The sequence below is a fragment of the Wyeomyia smithii genome, chromosome 1, assembly GCF_029784165.1.
Source record: "Wyeomyia smithii strain HCP4-BCI-WySm-NY-G18 chromosome 1, ASM2978416v1, whole genome shotgun sequence".
NCBI lineage: Eukaryota > Metazoa > Arthropoda > Insecta > Diptera > Culicidae > Wyeomyia > Wyeomyia smithii.
Window position 1 is genome coordinate 31,022,855 of NC_073694.1, and position 17,092 is coordinate 31,039,946.

A 17,092-nucleotide genomic window follows, 5' to 3' on the forward strand; every position below is an offset into this window, starting at 1 on the left:
ATAGAATTATTATAATTTTATCCGATTCCGCATTTTCGACGATTTTTACCGATGTCATCCAGCAGCCCTCAAACCAGTTCTGCGACCGGGCCGAGTTCCGCCAACCGTTCTCTCTCCTCTTCCTCCAGCAATCTCTTCCGGAAACGGTTCTGCTAGTCATCCGGCAGGAATTCCACCTGGTTCTGCGACCGCTCCGAGTTCTTCCAACCGTTCCCTCTCCCTCCTCCGCTGTCCGAGTCTATCTCTATCTCTTCCGGAAACTTCCAACCCGGCCAGATTTCAGACCGACTTTTGGCAGCAGTCACATTCCGAATGTAGCGCTGAAAAAAAAGAACATAATTACAACATGTCAAACACAATTTTCAATCGTAGGTACATTGCAAAGATACAACAATCAAAACCATCACTATGGAAAATATCCCTAGCGACCAACAAACAAAGCGAAAAGTCTACCTTATAACATGCACAACCATAAAATCATCATAAGAGGATAAGGATAGGTTGAGAACGGACGGCTGAAATTTTCACTCCGCCATGGGAATCTTTAGAACCTGTTGGAAGAGGCTGAAGCGGACATTCGCGGCATGTTGCTGTTGCTGCCAGGTCCACAGTTCGGAGGTATATGGATTTTTTGATGATCCGGACCAATTCGCGAAGTTCCCGGCAGTAATGCAAAATGCACTTCGTGGAGCTATGCTTCAACTCGAATGGTCTACAGTCGCGCTTGCTGGATCATTCGAATCGCTGAACGGTATGCCGATGCCAACAAATTTCGATAGATCCCATGACAACCTGTCCTTAAATGAAGAATCGGTTATTACCGTGATGGCAATGACCGATATTCGTCGTAGCAACACCTGGCCCAGTTTCACTGAAATGTCAAAAGTGAAACCGGCGGACTTCGAAAAGCCAGGGTTGCTACGACGTACTCGTCGAATGAAACATCTCAGCGACGAGAATGAAATGTATGTTTTTTGTATTTTAGTGACTTTTCTCAATTTTATTTGTGTTTGTTTATTTTATTTGAATTAATTTTTGTGCTGTGTTGTACATTTTTTTAATGCGTATGTTTCGGTGTGTTTATAGTGTATATGTGTATATTTGTAAGATGTAGAATTTAAGCAATGTGTGAATGGTGGATAACGGATAATGGATGATGCTTATTGGAAGGATGATGGATGGATGGATGGATGGATGAAGGAATAATTGATGATGAAAGAGGGACTGAAAAAAACCTATCCTTATCCTCTGTGTGTTTGTGAGTATGTTTATGTTGTATGTTTGTGGAGAATGTTTCTTTATAGGCATACTTTTTTATGTAGTATGTGTATGAAAAAGATGGAATGAAAGAAAGTGTGCTTGTGAGATTTTTTCATATACACATTATTTTTGTAGAATGTGTTTATGGAAAAATAGGAATGAAAGAAAATATATGTAATTGTAGTAAAAGCTTGTGTGTTTTTATGTTGTACGTTTGAGGAGAATGTTTTTCCATACGCATACTTTTTTGTGTAGCATGTGTAAGAAAAAATAGAGTGGAAGAAAATGTGTGTTTGTTAGATTTTTTTCATATACACACCCCCTTTGAACAGTGTGTTTATGAAAAAATGAATGGAAGAAAAGATGTGTATTTGGAGTAAGAGGTTGTGTGTTTATGTGGTACGTTTGTAGAAAATATTTTTTTATACACATACTCTTTTTGTGCAGTATGTGTATAAAAAATAGAATGGAAGAAAGTGTTTGTGTGTGTGTATTTGTGTGTATGCATGCGTTTTTTACTTTGTATTAATAAAATAATATCAGTAATAGTAGTTAAAAATAAGTTATTTTAAATTAGAATGTGAAAATATTTAAATTGATGAGATGAAATTATAAAATTCAAAAAAAAAATTGAAATAAGATATTGAAAATTGAAATTAGAGATTATAAACTGAAATTTGGAAATTATATATCAGAGATTAGTAATTGGATATTGAAAATTACTTTAGATTATAAATAAGAAACTATAAATTGGGTTGAATTTAGAAATAGAAAATTAAAAATTTGAAATTTGAATTTGAAATTTAAAATTTGAAATTTGAATTTGAAATTTAAAATTTGAAATTTGAGTAGAGTATTGGAATTGAAAATTGGATTTAGAAATTAAAAGTTACGAAATTAGAGATTGGAAATAATAGAACAGTTGTTAGCAATGAAAAATTAGATATAAAAAATAATTGATATGAACTTGGAAATTAGAAATTATTGAACGGATATGATAAATTAGATATAATAAATTGAATATTTGAAATCAGATCTAATAAATTGAATATTTGAAATCAGATCAAATAAATTGAATATTTGAAATCATGTATAGGAAATGGAAAATTAGAAATGTATGTTTTTTGTATTTTAGTGACTTTTCTCAATTTTATTTGTGTTTGTTTATTTTATTTGAATTTATTTTTGTGTTGTGTTGTACATTTTTTTAATGCGTATGTTTCGGTGTGTTTATAGTGTATATGTGTATATTTGTAAGATGTAGAATTTAGGCAATGTGTGAATGGTGGATAACGGATAATGGATGATGCTTATTGGAAGGATGATGGATGGATGGATGGATGGATGAAGGAATAATTGATGATGAAAGAGGGACTGAAAAAAACCTATCCTTATCCTCTGTGTGTTTGTGAGTATGTTTATGTTGTATGTTTGTGGAGAATGTTTCTTTATAGGCATACTTTTTTATGTAGTATGTGTATGAAAAAGATGGAATGAAAGAAAGTGTGCTTGTGAGATTTTTTCATATACACATTATTTTTGTAGAATGTGTTTATGGAAAAATAGGAATGAAAGAAAATATATGTAATTGTAGTAAAAGCTTGTGTGTTTTTATGTTGTACGTTTGAGGAGAATGTTTTTTCATACGCATACTTTTTTGTGTAGCATGTGTAAGAAAAAATAGAGTGGAAGAAAATGTGTGTTTGTTAGATTTTTTTCATATACACACCCCCTTTGAACAGTGTGTTTATGAAAAAATGAATGGAAGAAAAGATGTGTATTTGGAGTAAGAGGTTGTGTGTTTATGTGGTACGTTTGTAGAAAATATTTTTTTATACACATACTCTTTTTGTGCAGTATGTGTATAAAAAATAGAATGGAAGAAAGTGTTTGTGTGTGTGTATTTGTGTGTATGCATGCGTTTTTTACTTTGTATTAATAAAATAATATTAGTAATAGTAGTTAAAAATAAGTTATTTTAAATTAGAATGTGAAAATATTTAAATTGATGAGATGAAATTATAACATTCAAAAAAAAAAAATGAAATAAGATATTGAAAATTGAAATTAGAGATTATAAATTGAAATTTGGAAATTATATATCAGAGATTAGTAATTGGATATTGAAAATTACTTCAGATTATAAATAAGAAACTATAAATTGGGTTGAATTTAGAAATAGAAAATTAAAAATTTGAAATTTGAATTTGAAATTTAAAATTTGAAATAAGATACAGGAGTAGGGTATTGAAATTGAAAATTGGATTTAGAAATTAAAAGTTACGAAATTAGAGATTGGAAATAATAGAACAGTTGTTAGCAATGAAAAATTAGATATAAAAAATAATTGATATGAACTTGGAAATTAGAAATTATTGAACGGATATGATAAATTAGATATAATAAATTGAATATTTGAAATCAGATCTAATAAATTGAATATTTGAAATCAGATCAAATAAATTGAATATTTGAAATCATGTATAGGAAATGGAAAATTAGAAAACAAAAATTGGAAATGGGAAGTTCAAAATTAGAAATTGGAAAATTAGTAGAAATTTAAAATTAGAAATGGGGGGGTTATGGGTTGCAAATGAGTCCGCCTCCTTGTGGTGCAACCTGGGTAACGCTAAATGGACTCAAATTTAAAATTTTGTTTATTCGAAATAAAAAATATTTATTTGAAATTAAAGATTCGAAATTATAAATAAGGCATTGGAAATTATATATAGAGAATTGAATATAAGTAATAGGTAATAGAAGAAATAAGAAATTAAAAGTTAAAAATTACAAGTAAGTTATTGAAGGTTGAAAATTAGAGATTCAAAATCAGATCAAATTGGTTAGTGTAGATAAGTATGTAGAAAATAGTATCTATTTGAAATCAGATTCAGTAATTTGAAGATAAGAGGTAGACGATAAGAAATATGAGTAAGAAATTTTACTTCAAAATTTGAACTTAGATTGAAATGAATAATTAAATTATTCGTAACTATAGATTAGAAATTAAATATAAAGTCCACATTGGATATAGGAAATTGAAGATAAGAAATTGACGAGTGTTGGTGTATAATTGTGATGTGATTTTTGTGAGTGTTTGCAATGTTTCAGTTTGTAGTGTGTGTTCGTAGTGTAAGCTTGTGAAATTAAATGATTGTTGTTATTTTATTGTAATTATTTTTTATTAGGATTAGAAATTTTAAATAAGTGTTTAAAACTAAAACTGGGAGGTTAAAATAATATAGTGTGTATATGTGTTGGAGATGGTCGAGTACGAGTGTTTTACCCGAAACTAGTACCTAACATGTTCGGGTCGTGTTCCGGTAGAGAAAAAATATATTTTATTTTGGGTCGGGTACGGTTAAATTTTTTTTTTTGATATTCTAAACTTACTTTTGAAAAATTTCGAAAAAGGGTGCATTTAGAATATTGATTACCAAGAGCTTTTTGATTTGAAATTGTTACTACAATCATTGAAATGATTATTTTTGAAAAAGTTGGATTTAGACACAATGCTTTAAAGCTTAACCCTTTTGAATAAAATTTTCTCGTATTTCTCCACCCTAGGGTTTTACAAGAAATTCTTTAATAAGTAGAAATTTCCAACAAAAAATTATAAGTTCAGCTGTTTTATTTATTTTATAAGTTAGTGTTCATTTTTATTTTAAATAGTAATAGTTTCGTATGACTCGTTTTTAAACAGCTTTTCTTAACATGTAAAATTTTCTAAGCTACGATACTTTAGATAAAGTATATGCTAGAGTACTTTAAGAATGAATTGTGGGTTTTTAGATCACATTAATTCACGCATTTTATTTACGTGGATTTTAGAATTTACGCGTTTTTCAAGCAGATCTCGGAATGTTTGCGACTTCTGTGTACACGGGTTTTTGGGCATCATCCCGGTTCCAAAAATACTCATATTAGTTGTATTAGGTAGTTTTAGATTTTTTTCAGGACCTGGAAGTACCCAAGTTCGAATTAAAAATGACGTTTGGTTCTCGTTTTCTGGACATCATCCCGGTTTAATCAATGTTTATATTGGACGATGTTTAGCTATTTTCTAGAAACCAGCAGCCGCCATCTCGGAATTCAAAATATGGCATCTGGAATTGATTTCCGTTTTTCGGAAACCATCATGGCTTATTAAGTTATCATAATGGATGGTATTTCACCGATTTGGGCTGTTGTCCACCACCAACTTGGAGTTCTTTTGTTGATTCCCGGTTTTTAGACATCATATCGATTTTGTACAGGCAAAGAAATCGCAATTTGTTAGTTTCGCTTTATGCGTATTTTAGAGTTTAGCAATTTATACACAGATTCACGCAAGTTTTGAATCTTAAGCGTTGTTACTGCCGCGATAAAATTAAATTTCACAACCCGTACGAGCAGCACCAATAAACTTAAAATGTAAATAAACAGACGATCAAATTTCAATGGAATTCTCCCGCAGGTAGCATGTAGTAGCCATGTACTCACAGGGGTTGGCAACGTTTTTCAACAAAATAGTAATTACGTAGGGTCAGCGTTTTGAGGCAGGTGGCTCGCGCTGCCGTACTTCAAAAGCTGTACACTGAGGTCGCTTTTACGCGGGTTTTTTTACGCGGATTCCGGACTTTACCGGTTTTTTTTTACGCGGATTCCGGAATTTACGCGGTTTTTTTACGCGGATTCCGGAATTTACGCGGTTTTTTTTACGCGGCACGTATCCCCCGCGTAAAAAGCGACTTTAGTGTATTATACATTGACTTGTAAATATTGAATTATAAGCGTAAAATTAGTATATAAGTAAATTTTGATTGAATAAAATCGAAGTTAATGATTAGTCTGAATTTAGTCGTTTCATTGGACGGACCGAACCTTCCTATATTACTAAGTGATTACTCTTTGATTTCTCTCCAAGAAGCATAGACCTCCACATTAGCGTGGACACTAGCTAGAAGACCTAATCAGGCCAGGAGTGATCCTTAATGGTATACATAAACTCCTATAGAACGTAAGCTATTTCCCCCTTCCAGGCGCATAGGCCTTCACTGTAGTAAGGCAACTAACAGGAAACGGGAAAGGCCAGGTAGTCGTTGCTAACAGGAGTCTTGGTCCGCCTTGATTATCGGTTCCGCTCGCATATTTAACCGTCGTTCGGGTACAAAGCCTCGTTAACTTGTATCTTCGCCCGGGAGGCTGCGTAACGCGAATAACATATGCTGGCTCCAGAGAGGAGCAAGTGAACTCGAACTCTATTAACTCAATCGTGCGCGGTATCGGTAGTGTGACGGACACTTGAGATAAAACCTAACATTAACAAAATGGTTAAGTTTGTGGAGAACCCGAATGGACACTGTCGGATGTGCACCGAATCCGACGAGAAAGGTGTACTTGTGGAATGCTGCGAATGTGATCGTTGGTTCCACTTGGCATTTGTGGGACTGAAGGACCCGCCGAAAAACGAAGACTAATGGACATGCCAAAAATGCCATGAGATAGCAGAAAACCAGCAAAGGATGGAAGAACAACTTAAGAAATTGGAAGCCCAAGCCAAAAGTAAAAGAACACCCTCGTCGGAAAGTACAAGAACAGAAGAAATATTTCGTATTCATCAGAAAACTATGGAAGCTCTCGTTAAGCAGCTCCAAGTAAAACCCGAACCAACTCTAGATATCAGTCAGGTACAACCCAATCAAAATGAAGATTGGACAATCTACCTGAAAAGGCAAGTTTTGATAGCGCGCCAAAAGACTGGCCAAAATTTAATAAAACATTCGAAGAAACAACAAATGCAGGAGCTTTTACTAATCTTGAAAATTTAAACTGCGTGAAAATACCGCGGAAACTGTAAGTCAACTACTGATCGACCCGGAGAATGTGCAAAAATAATTGAACGACTAGAAGAATGGATAAAACCACCCACCAAGTTCAGAGAATGGTTAACCCTTCGATCGAGAGTTCTGAAAGGAAGTCAAGAGTGAACATTTACCAAGATAACCAGAAAAAGTTCTACAACAAATGTCCATTTTGCGAGAAGGACCACAAAGTCTATGAATGTGAGACATTCAAAAAAATGAATACTGAAGCAAGGGGAAAATTGTTGCACAACAACGACTTTGCTTTAGGTATCTAGGAGCAAACCATCTTATGAAAGATTGCGAACGTGCTAGAACATGTGACATCGATAAATGCCAGGAAAAACATAGTAGATGGCTACACCCGAGAAATGAGAAAAGCGTAGACAAGGCCAACGAAATGATGTGGACGCCGAAAGAAGAAATCATGGAAAAAGCTTGAAACCACAGAAAACGCTTCATCTTCTTACTCTAGAACTACGAATCACCACCAAACATTCAGAAAAAATCGTTATTTCCAAACTATTTCCATAACACTTAGAAACAAGGGAAAGGAAGTAAATACTAGTATCACTAACTTTAAACGAGGAAGAAACTGCTGATGATCTCGGCCTAGAGGGACCCTCGAATCCTCTCAAGCTCACCTGGACGCAAAACATCACCAAGCAATCGAACAGCAGGCAAGTACAAGTTACACTCGTCGGACCTTCAAAGAAACCATTTAACCTAAAAGGCGTAAGAACAATTGACAACCTCCTGCTACCAATTCAATCTCTTAACATGGATGCTATGAAAAAACAAAACGATAATCTAAAAGATTTACCCATAGCAAGCTAAACGGTAGCACGACCATCAATACTAATTGGTCTCGATAACGCGCATCTACCAATGCCTATGGACAGAAGAATGTTAGACGAGGATTCTCCGATGGCTATGAGAACCAAACTAGGATGGATTCTCTTTGGTAACCTCAAGTTAAATATCGCACAAGACTATGTCATGGTAATACAGGAAAATAACGAGATGCGAAACATGATGAAGCGGTATCTCAGCACAGAAGATTTTGAAGTCAAAACAGCCGAAAGTCTGCCAAAGGGTAAGGAGGACAAAAGAGTTGAAGAAATAATCAACGACATACTGAAATATCTAGGGAATAGATACGAAATTGGAATGTTGTTCAGACAGGACGATGTCAAATACCCTGACAGTTACCAAAACGGCTTAAGACGATTAACTCTGTCAGAGAAAATGCTTGCGAAAAATGAGGAGCTTAAGCAATGGGCCATCCTTAACTTTAAAGAATACGTTGCGAAAGGATATGCCAGAAAATTAACATCAGCAGAATTACTTACACCTACAAACAAAATTTACTTTTTACCACACTTTATCGTCATAAATCAGAACAAGAACAAACTACGATTAATGTTTGACGGCAAAGCAGACATTAAGGGTGTCTCATTGAATCCAGGAAATGTTTCATCAAGTAAGAATTCGTCCGCAGGATCAGCACGTACTACGCTTCTTATGGAGAAATTGTAATACATCAAAACCACCGGAAGTACACTAAGGTCGCTTTTTACGCGGTTTTTTTACGCGGGTTTTTTACGCGGATTCCGAAATTTACGCGGTTTTTTTACGCGGATTCCGGAATTTACGCGAATTCCGGAACTCACGCGGTTTTTTTTCACGCGGATTTCGGAATTTACGCGGTATTTTTTGCCCGGATTTCGGTTCCCCTTCACTCGGAATGCAAAATTAACGATGGTTTTTTTTACGCGGATTCCGGAGTTTACGCGTTTTTTTTTTCACGCGGATTCCGGAATTTACGCGGTTTTTTTCACGCGGATTCCGGAATTTACGCGGTTTTGTTTTACGCGGATTCCGGAACCTACGCGGTTTTTTTACGCGTTTTTTTTCTTACGCGGCACGTATCCCCCGCGTAAAAAGCGACTTTGATGTATACGTGATGATGGTTATGATATTTGGCGCCACCTGTACACCGGCCTGCGCTCAAGTAGTAAAAAAATTAAAGCGAAAAAAATCGAAAAAACTCATCCCGCCGCAGCAACCGCTATTGTAAAACAACACTACGTCGACGATTACCTAGACAGCTTCCACACTCAAGATGAAGCAGTTCAAACAGTCAACGATGTAATAACAATCCATTTCTTCTTAAGAAACTTCATATCAAACAAACGCGAGTTACTTCACTCACTCCCCGAAAACCGGTTAATGTATTCAAACAAGAAAGATATAGCTGACTACATCCCGCTACACTGGAATACACAACACGATTATTTTAGTTACCAAGTAAGGCTGGATAAACTGAATGCAGAAGCATTAAAAACGTTAAACACGCCGACAAAAAGAGAAGTATTTTTATTCGTGATTAGTATCTATGATTACATAAGGAATCAACGGAATGGGACGACACAATCACGTCACGCATTCTGCCCCGATGGCGAAATTGGATCAGTACGTTAAAACTGATGGGAAATCTAAAAATCCCAAGAAGTCTTCACAAAAAAATTGGAGCACCTCTAGAACTCCACACGTTTGTAGATTCAAGTAAAAATGCGTTTGCCGCAGTAATTCACATAAAATGTGGAAATACCGTTAGCCTTGTGGTAGCTCAATCAAGAGTAGCACCTATTAAAACACTTTCAATACCGCGATTAGAGTTGCAAGTAGCTGTGCTCCCGGCTAGCAGAAACAATAGTAAATGAAATACGTTCGACAATATCAAAAAGAATATGTTGGTCTGACTCGCAAACAGTCTTAGCATGGATTCGATCTGATCATCGTAAATATAAACCTTTCGTGGCTCACTGCATAGGAGAAATTCTAGATACAACAATCGTACAACAGTGGCGTTGGGTCCCATCGCTGCCAGACGAAGCAACAAAGGAAAAGAAAAGAAAATCTATTTGGATGAATGGACCTGGATGTCTGCATCTTCAGGAAAACAACTGGCCTACGCAAAAACCAACTGAAGAAACCTCAGAAGAATCTAAGTATATATTGGCGCTACATATAACAACAGAAATACAGCAATGATTTCATTCAGGAAAACCGCTACTCAAATTACTGGAAACTAGTTCAACAGTTATGTATACTGAAGAAATTTGTCGATTGGATCGCAGAAAAAAATCATTTCATAAAAGCTTTAAACAGAAATGATCGAGACATCGTCGAAAATACGCTTTACAAAAAGGCCCAATTGGAAGCATTTCCTGTCGAAATGATGGACATAACTAAAAATAAACAATTAACCAAGCAAGGTCCTTTATCAAGTCTACGAACAGTCCTGGACGAGAATGGCGTCATACGTCATACGATTTAATAAAGAACAATGGATGCTAGTGCAACACTACGGACAACTCTTTTGGGATCGTTGAAAAACAGAATACCTCCCAACATTACTAAAAAGAAACAAATGGACCGAGGAGATCATTCCACTTAAAAAAACGACGATATCGTCATCATCACAGACGACAACGTACCAGGTTGAAGGAGCGTATAATAAAAACATACCCCGATAAAGATGGACAAATCAGAAAGGCTGACATACAAACGGAAAAGGGCATTGTAAAAAGACAACTCCAATCAAAACAACGACAAGGTAATCAATACGAAACGTAAACTAGCGGACGGAAAATTCTCCAACTGGGGAAAAACAAAATAAACTGGATATTGACAAAATTAAAGAGCTAAGAGACCAACATCTAAAGAAACATACACCCCGAACTATGCCAAAACGAAGCACCACGTTGTTATCAATCATATCTCCAGCAACATCCCTAAGAATTCAGCCGATTAACAAGGACGGTCTTATATTTCACCATGAAGGAACGTGTATTGTACAAAGGGAACTATGGACCTCAGAAATAGAAACAAACATTAAACCTCTAGAAGATATTAAACACATTTGAGACATGCAAATAAATGCATTAAGTAAAATATCAAGAATAATCAGAGACGACACCATTATCGAATCAGCAATAACAGTAGAGCAACAATGTGTAGTTGCCATCGAAGAAATACAAACAGTGTGTCAAGAAAAAATGAAAAGAATGAAACGCAGCAAAGATGTTTTTGGATTTTTGAAAGATTTAGTATTCGGAGGTGACGATTTAGAAGACTAACTACAAATAATACGTCATGAAGATAACCTAAAGTTACATCAGTTGTATCTAATCTCATCAATACATTAGACTAAAAAACAAACACTTTAAAAACACAACTCAGCAAAAAAATTCTTAGTATTCAGGGAGGGATCATTTAACAAACCAATATAATTCAAAAAGAGCTGATATTGCAGTAAAAAAGTTATTGGAAACTTTAGTGCTCGTTCGACAAATTACCGAAAGCACTTTGAATAAGTATGAATTAGTTCAACGAAATCCTATTTCGGAAACAGAGAGGCAACAAATACTTGTCAAAATAGAAGAGAAAATCCCACATGATTGTATGGTTCCAAAAGAAGAATTTGCAAGCCATTATGAAAGCACCTTAAAAAAATATGCGCTTCACATAATAATGAAAACAATTATTATAAATAGAGAGAAATTCGAACTATTCAGAATTATTCCAATCCCTAGAGTTTACAATAGATCCATCATAACGATAAAAAACTCATTTATAGCGATCAATCACCAAGAACAATACTTTTAAATTTCTAAAGATGTAACTAAACTTAATGAAAGTTATTATATGACTCATCAAAATACTTTCCTTATGGAACCAGATTGCATTGTAGCTGCCATGCTGCATAAACTACTACTTCTTAGTTACGGGGGCCGGAATGTTACTGTCGCGATAAAATTAAATTTCACAACCCTTACGAGCAACGCCAATAAACTTAAAATGTAAATAAACAGAAGATCAAATTTCAATCGAATGCTCCCGCAGGTAGCATGTAGTAGCCATGCATTCACAGGGAGAACGATTGGCAACAAAATAGTAATTACGTAGGGTCAGCGTTTTGAGGCTGGAGGCTCGCGCTGCCGTACTTTAAAGACTGTATTATACATTGACTTGTAAATATTAAATTGTAAGCGTAAAATTAGTGTATAAGGAAATTTTGATTGAATAAAATCGAAGTTTATGATTAGTCTGAATTTAGTCGTTTCATTGGACGGACCGAACCTTCCTTTATTACTAAGTGATTACTCTTTGATTTCTCTTCAAGAAGCATAGACCTCCACATTAGCGAGGACACTAGCTAGTAAACTTAATAAGACCAGTAGTGATCCTTAATGGTATACAGAAAATCCTTTAGAACGTAACCTATTTCCCCCTTCCAGACGCATAGGCCTTCACTGTAGTATGGCAACTAGCAGTAAACGGGAAAGGCTAGGTAGTCGTTGCTAACAGGAGCCTTGGTCCGCCTTCATTATCAGTACCGCTCGCGTATTTAACTGTCGTTCGGTGGACAAGCCTCGTATACCCGTACCTTCGCCCGGGGAGGCCACGTAACGCGAATAACATATTAACTTTCGCGGTTTCTTTTTACGCAATTTATTTACGCGCAATGTATCTCATGCGAAAACCCGTTTTTAGTGTAACTCTAAAACAATGATGATAATGATGGTATTTTCACCCGAAATCCGTACCCAAATTCGGGTTGGCTTTGGGTTGAATTAGGGTGGAATAAAATAAATTAATATCAGATATTTGAAAAAATATTTGCTCGGGTATGAGTAAATTAGAAAGTCATATTTCGGGTTCGACTCGGGTACGTATTTAAAAAATTCTCAATAAGTCGGAATCAGATACAGAATTTCCCGTACTCGACCATTTCTAGTACGTGTATTGTGTAGAGGGAAGCGTGTGTTTATGAAATTATATAACAGTTACTATTTCAAAAGTTATTTAAAAATAACAAAAAAAATATAATTTTCTATTAGGATTACTTTCAAATTTAAAATGAATAATCAAATTGAAAATTAGAGCAAAACAATAATATAATTCGAAATTAAATAAAAAATATAGGTTATTCTAATTAGGATTAGTTATTAAACATTTGAGAATAATGAAAATCGAAAAAAAGAAATAATACTGTGTTGTACAAAAGGAAGTGTGCATATGTTTGTGAATTTCTGTGGTTTTATGATAGAATTTGTATGTAGTGTGTGTATATGAAATTAAATGAACGATATTATGTTATAAATGATTTTGAATATGAATAAAACAAGAACATTAATAATGAAAATTGAAAATTTGAAAGTTAGAAATTGTATAATGTGTGTATGTGTGTTGTGTGAAAGGAAGTGTACTTGTGTTTGCGAAAGAATTTGTGTGGTTTTGTAAAAGAATGTGTATGTTTTTGTTGAAGAATGTGTGTACGTGGAATTAAATAAATGTTATTATACATATAATGCATAGTTTTGAATTTATATGAAGCAAAAAAAAATAAAAAATAATAAAAATAATCAGGGTTATAAAACTTTGGATAATACAAAGTTAAACTAGAACAAAAAAAAAATAATAGAAAAATAGAACCACGATAACATTTCCTCCCAACATTTCTTTGCGAGCACGATATTTTTCAATTCAAAATTTGCGCAAATATAGATTCTACGCGTCATTTTTCTCAAATTTTCAAATAAGATATATCTTATTTAGGAAGGCTTAAATTATGCCTTCAATTTTGGTGACATTATTGCATTGCAAGATAAAGCATGCATTGTTATTTATTTTTCCGTGAAACCGACGAAGGAAGGTATCACATGCTTCATATTTTCCTCATATCTAATCATTTATGTCGATAGCAATTTTGGCTAGAGTCAGCAGTCTGAACAATTGTTTTGTTCCAACCTCCTTCAGTTCCCGAATTTCAATACTTTAATTTTTATTAAATTTTTCTATTGTTAATCACATAAGAAACGTAGCGAAATTTTAAACTGAGTTTTTTTAATTTAATATTAATTTAAAAGTATGTGTATGTACTTTTAAATGGTTAAGTAATTCTCACTTTGAATAATCATCGGAAGCTCTGATTAGTTACCTACAAAATTTTGAAATTGTTACTTACCTTTGGCGATTTTTGGTTGGATGGAGAATAAAATCTCTCTGTTTTCTGTCGTTCTATCCATCTTTTTTGCACTGTGGTCACATTGTACACTTGTATTTTTTATTCTTTTTGGTTATCTGTTACCTAAAAATGTAAAAAAAATATTTTCAATATTTCATACGTAATTGCAAGCCACCATCTCAAAATGTCAAAGTGACGTATAGAGTTAATGGCAGGTCTCTGTGCATCACCCCGGTTTGAAAAACTTTATACTATATTTCAGAAACCAGAAGCAGCTATTTCAAAGATAGAATAATTTGTGCACGAAATACACACATATTAAAAAAATGTATTGTAAATATGTATTATAAAAAAGTCGAAAAAAATGTATTATAAAAAAGTCGAAAAAAATCTAAATCCCAAACTAGCCAACTGAGCCAAAAGGATAAAAACAAATTGAAAAAAGTCCAAAAAGGTTACCTGTCCTACAAATGTGAATAAATGATACAAATGTCAATGAATGAAAGTGTTTTGTTTGTCAACAAATGACAAATATGTTGAAAATAACAAAAACAATTGAAAACATCAGAAATAAGAAAAAAAAACTGTCGAATCTGTGTGCAAGCTGCTTTTTCTACGAAAACCACTGAATACAGTTTCTGAGATTCCGGAACAAATACTGAAGCTCTCAAAGGTTTGGCATAAACAATACCTTACCTAACTCGCGCGACCCAGCTCCAACTTCAGCCATCTTCTAATTCGTAAAGCCGCTTGCTTTACCACGATGTAGATTTTCTCCTCGATCTATTTCTTAGCGTATGGCGCAAAATCGATCAACAATTTCTAGTGCATTGAACAGATCCGCTAACTGCAAAAACAGCAGTGTAAAGACACACATGGAATTCAGCCTGGCAATTTCACGACTACTAACCTGATCTTCGATAGCTAACAGCCGACACCCTTATTGACGCTCTTGTAATCACTGTAGGTTTGGGTTCCAAATAGCGGCCTGGCTGAACGAATTGATCGTATGCGACATCATAGCTACCTTCCTTTCAAGATTCCTATGAATATAGCCAATGTTAAAAAAACACTTCTCTTCGTCATATATTACGGTAGATCTGAAAAAATAAGCCATAAAAAAATCTGATCAAAAACTCACCCAATGAAACACGAATAGATAGAGCGGGTACAACAGATCATCCAAGACTAGATCCTGTGGCGCAGCTTCTACATGGAAATAAATGAAATGGCAAGTTTGATCTAATTGTCCCGTCAGCGGCCGGATATGATTCTAGTAATTTCGAAGAAACCAGCAAATCGGCTTCTGAGATAGCTTTGTTACGTGCAATGCAACTTGGAGTTATTTTCTGTAAGCGAGGTAGTCACAGCTATCAATCTGTGACTATCTAGCTTACAGAAAATAACTCCGAGTTGCATTGCACGTAACAAAGCTATCTCAGAAACCGACTTGCTGGTTTCTTCGGAATCTCTAGAACTCTCCCGCCATTAGATGAGGAAAAAAAGGTGCTACTTACGCTTAGATACTCTAATTATCCTTGTTGAAATTACATGCCTGTAGTTGGGATTGTCCCACAAGATAAAATTCCTCGCAACTATTTGAAGCAGTAGGAAATCGGGATGAATAAAATCCAGCAAGTAGGTTGTATCTTTCAGTTTGCGTTCGCTTGGTTACTCATGTTGGAATTAGTTGAGCTCGCGAGCCAAAGTTGCGCCGGGAACTTTTACGTCGATGTTCACGAGATCGTCTACTTTTATTTGAAAGGAAGAAAGGTTGTACTTCTCGTTTTGCACCCCAACAAGGGAACGCCTACCTACCACGTAGTGATGGAGTGTCCGAAATTGCCAAATCACGCAGAGCGATAGATTTTTCACCCTACTGAAAATCATCTGCAGTTAGGATTCACGTTTCATTTTTGTTTCCGGAAGCGCCCAATTTGCTGAAAAAGCACTTCTGCTATATGTCGTTTTGCGGCGGTATTTGCTTGGTTGAAAGGCCTCGATATGAACCTTAAAAGTTCTGTGGTTTTTGTATCCATTGTACTCCGATGGATTGCAGAAATCACAAGCAGTCAGCCATCGCGTCACACTCGACAAGATGCTCGTAGATACTTAGAAAGGAAAGCGTCTTGCGGCCAGCTTCACAGCAACTTACATCCGAAAGGTAATTCTCTCTGTCCGAATCTGCACCAGAACGATAAGTTTTCCTAGACAATTTTTCTCACATCTTGAAAGTTGTGAAAAAAATATCACAATGTCAACGGTTGCTACGATCATGAATCATTCGCAGCAACTGCGATGCCAGAAAGGGTGAACCTTTTTTTCGTGACTGCGAAATGCTAGGTGCATACACACTCGAATTGCAAATATCGCCAATAAACTAAGGCAATTTTTCATCTTAGACAATAATGTAACTTGCTTTATGGACCGATAGGTCTTAGCTATAAACAAGGAGAAAAAAATAATGTAGGTAACTTTTCTCCTTGCAAACTTATCTTTTTTTTTGTGAACTGAGCATAAATCTCTTCACTACCTTCACTCGTTGCTCGAGACAGTCCACGCGAAGTGCGCCTCTTGTTAGGCAATCGTGTGTTATTTTCTCTTCATGCTTGAAAACATGTGAATTGTTCGAGTATTTTTCGTCACCTTCAAGCAATCAAACTTTACTTCGCAACCTTTGTTAAATTTACATTATAAAAAAGTATTGTCACTTGTTGTAGATGAGTTTAAACTTTTCATACCTTCTATCCCTCTTTGGGATAAAGATAGTCACAATCGTCCCATGTTCACTTCATCATATTGTGAACAAGAATTGAAAACATATTGCAAGCCAAATTGCTTGACTTGGACCATGTTTCCTTCACTGTTAAGAGCAGTTTCAGAGAAAGTGGAATAGCACAAGAGTGTTCAGAAACTACATGAGGTTCGCAACGCGACGGGAACCTTTTTTGTG

General features: G+C 35.0%; 1 long non-coding RNA gene across 5 annotated transcripts; it reads right to left on the reverse strand.

Moving 5' to 3' along the window:
- Positions 1-8: 8 nt before the first annotated feature.
- On the reverse strand, positions 9-16,835 carry LOC129717578 (uncharacterized). Of its 5 annotated transcripts, none has more exons than XR_008726706.1 (7): positions 15,958-16,833; positions 15,657-15,887; positions 15,281-15,348; positions 15,050-15,182; positions 14,836-14,986; positions 14,140-14,262; positions 9-320 (listed from the first exon to the last, which is right to left on the reverse strand). It is a non-coding gene; the product is annotated as an uncharacterized LOC129717578 (long non-coding RNA). The 5 variants fall into 5 exon arrangements; XR_008726705.1 differs by having other exon boundaries at positions 15,657-15,890; XR_008726703.1 differs by having other exon boundaries at positions 15,954-16,832.
- Between the last annotated feature and the right edge of the window lie 257 nt (positions 16,836-17,092).